Below are 3,820 nucleotides of genomic sequence, written 5' to 3'. Positions count from 1 at the left end.
CATCCCTGTTATTAAGTGACATATACCTGTATTTAAGATGCATCCTGTGGGGGCTGGGGGAAAGCATCCCTCCTTTTAAATCTTGCAGAGGGCTTGGGAAGGGACAAGGAGAGGCAGGACTGGGAGGCCACTCAGGCTGAGCACATAGTGACTGTATGTCTTTCAAATGAATAATGGAGAGTTGTAGATCCTTGGGGCAACCAGGTTCCAGGGGCCAGGCAGGGATAGTGCCCTCTTGCCTAACTCAGAGTCTTCCTTCGGCTGCCACCTCCCACTCTGCACTCTGCTTCCACTCAGCTCAGCTCTCTCAAAGTGAGCCCAGCTCTCCAATGCCACACGCTCCTATCTTAGATTACAGAGATCCTGCGGGAGACAGAGGAGGACAAAGGACCACTTGTTAATGAGTAAAGACTGAGAGAAGCGGTCTGTTAGAAAGCATCGGCTGTGCTTAGAAACAGTCACGTGGGAAAGGAGTCCTTCTCTCAATTCTTTCTGGATTTTCTCTGATGTAAAAAGCAAGAAGGCCCAGTGCACCACCAACCGTCTTCCCCCAACAGAGGTCCCAAAGGGAAAACCAGACCTCTTAGGAAGAGATGCATTTAGAAGACCAGGTTCTAAAGGTTGAATTGAAACCCGTGAGACCTTTGAATCTTCCCTCTCCTCACCTGCTACAAAAGTATCCTACTCAGGGATCATAGATACTTGGGGCTGGCTGGGAACTTTAGAGCCCTTCAAGGGCTCACAGCAACCTCTAACTCTTGGGCTTACGCCTCAGCCTCCCAAGCAGCTGGGACTATAGGCGCCCGCCACAACGCCCGGCTATTTTTTTTTGTTGTTGCAGTTTTGGCCGGGGCTGGGTTTGAACCCGCCACCCTCGGCATATGGGGCTGGCGCCCTACTTCACTTCCCTTTTTCCAAGTGTTGAGGTTCAAAAAGCCAGGTCTTCGGTGGCATCTGTGGCTCAGTGAGTGGGGCACGGGCCCCATATACCAAGGGTGGTGGGTTCAAACCCAGCCCCGGCCAAACTGCAAAAAAAAATTAAAAAGCCAGGTCTTAACCATAGACTAATCTTCATCTCTTCAATGTCTTGTGTGTTGATTTAGTTTCATATATAAGTTTTTATATTAGTTTTCCTTAGGGATATATACATCAATATGTATATATATTCCTACACATATACAAGTTTTTTGTCCTCATGATACAATTTTAAGTATGTTTTACACTACTGTTCTTTGGTCAAGGTCATTTGCAAGAGCAAGTCAGCTTCTGAAGAAATCTTGTTTGGTGGGTGAAGGATCGATTGAGGGATTCTCATTAGTTTATTTCCTATATCCTGATGCACTGGACTTTTTTTTTTTTTTTGAGACAGAGTGTCACATGTCGCCCTTGGTAGAGTGCCTTGGTGTCACAGCTCACAGCAACCTCAAACTCTTGGGCTTAAGTGATTCAGCCTCCCATGTAGCTGGGACTACAGGCGCCTGCCACAACTCCTGGGTATTCGCTGTTGTTTAGCTGGCCCAGGCCGGGTTTGAACCCACCACCCTTGGTGTATGTGGCTGACACCTTAACCACTGTGCTACGGGCGCCGGGCCAAACATCGGACTTCTTTTCAAAGAGCAGGGCGGAAGGAGCTGTGAAAGCCCCCTTTCTGTTCTTGCCCAGGATTTTGATTGCTGAAAGATGTTTCTTCACATTCTTTTTTCTTCGTTTGGGCAGAATCTGGTGGCGTCTTCTGAATGCGTCTCTTCCAAATAGGTTCTGTTTTTCCCCAAAGGACCTCTGTTGGGGGAAGAAGGTTGGTGGCCTGCTTGCTGAATTAACACAGTTGTAGGCTCTGCTTGTCCCCTTTGCTGCCACCAACCCGGGTGCCTGATCTATGACTTCATGGCCACCTCATGTGACCACGATAGTGACCCCTATTGCTCGCTCTGATCACAGGCCAAAGCATCTCTACCTCTCTCGGCCCCTCCTTTCCGACTCTTCTCTCTGGAAACCAAAGGAGCAGAGAGGGGGACCCAGCCGGCACCTGCGGTCCTCCCCTCTCGCCCTATAAGGCTCTATTTATAAGGAAGACATATGTTGGGCGGCGCCTGTGGCTCAGTGAGCAGGGCGCCGGCCGAGGGTGGCGGGTTCAAACCCAGCCCCGGCCAAACTGCAACAAAAAATAGCCGGGCGTTGTGGCGGGCGCCTGTAGTCCCAGCTGCTCGGGAGGCAGAGGCAAGAGAATCGCGTAAGCCCAGGAGCTGGAGGTTGCTGTGAGCTGTGTGAGGCCACGGCACTCTACAAAGGGCCATAAAGTGAGACTCTGTCTCTACAAAAAAAAAAAGAAAGTTCTCCTTATGAAAAGAAGGATGAAATCTGTAAGGTGGAGACAATTCAGAAGCTGAGGCCATGAAAAGGAGGGTGAGGCCAGGCCAAGTTCGTTTGAATTCCAGAGAAGTGTTGAGGAGGGATATTTTTATAGGTTTTAAATTCTTTGTGAGTTAGGAAGCAATGCCTGAGATGAAGTCAGTGGATTCTGTGTTCAGGGGAACACTGCAAGTTACCTGGAAATTGTAAGAGGAGAAACATCCTCCGCCCCGCCCCCCCGGCTGTGAAAGTTACTTAATGATCCGAGTAGTTTAGTGGTCAGTCCTGTCAGCTAGTCCTCCCCTGGTTCCGACACTGTGAAGACCATCGTGATCCTGAGCTGAAGAAAGAAACACCAGATGTGCAGCTTGGGAAAGTCACAGACACTGAGCCCTTCAGCTACAGATCGGAGAGCTAGATGATGTGTTGCCAAAGACAGTAACTTTGGGGAGGGCCTAAGAACTCCGTGAAGTTCTCTCAAAGGAAGGCAGGCTTTGAGAATGATCTCCCTGTCTTCCTGGGATTCTGAAACTTTAACCCACCAGGCCCATGCTTCTGGTTCCGGTGTCCTGGTTACAAAATGGAAGTCCTCCCACCCCTAAGAATGGCAGGTAGCTGCCCCTGACTGGACACTGGGGAGGAGATGTGGGCAGACCCTTCATGTTTTGAGGGATTAAAAGAAAAGCTGCTAGGCCATCGACCAATATTCTCAGGGAGGAGACGCCCTGGGCTTCTGCATCCTTGGGTGGGGTGCCAGATCCAGTGGTTCAGGTCAGACCACACCTGGGGTGTCAGTTATGCGAACTGGACAGACTGAGAACTACAATCTCTCAGGACTAAGCAGGGAGTCCCTGAGTGTCCTATGCTCCTGGCACAGAACACTTTGGCTTTTGCAGCAATCCGGCAATCACCAGAAAAGAAAATCAAGCAGAGACCAGCAGCATCACATGTCTGACTGTGCAGTACCGAGTTTCAGCATGATTCCAGTGAAGCCCTGGACGCAGTGGCACTCAGACCTAAGGGCTCTCAGAGGGACTCCCTACTCCCCCACAACCTATAGAAGCTCTGAGTGTCTTTTTATTTCACTTTGGTTTTAATTATTGTTTAGTTTTATTTTTGAAAATCGAAGGCTAGGAGGTTCTCAAACAAAGAGATGCTTGATTTCTCTCCGGCTCCTCAGATGGATGTTCCAGTGAGTCAAGGAAAAGCCATGACATTCTTGTACTATGATTTTTGATGTTTACACAATTTTAAGTGCCATTTCCCCAGGTTTGTTTGTATTTTGGTCTCCCATTTCCCTATGATTCGGGTCAGAAAGACTAACAAGGTAATAATGGACACAGGGGAAATGATTCTGAACCTTGAGACCTAACATTCCTTTAGGGTTTTATTTTATGGGCCAGTAAACTCTATGTAGCTTCTCATTTTAATCTTCCCAACACCCTACAAGGCAGATATTATGATTATGCCC

This window comes from Nycticebus coucang, chromosome 11, assembly GCF_027406575.1.
Source record: "Nycticebus coucang isolate mNycCou1 chromosome 11, mNycCou1.pri, whole genome shotgun sequence".
Taxonomy (NCBI): domain Eukaryota; kingdom Metazoa; phylum Chordata; class Mammalia; order Primates; family Lorisidae; genus Nycticebus; species Nycticebus coucang.
This window is presented reverse-complemented; position numbering follows the sequence as displayed.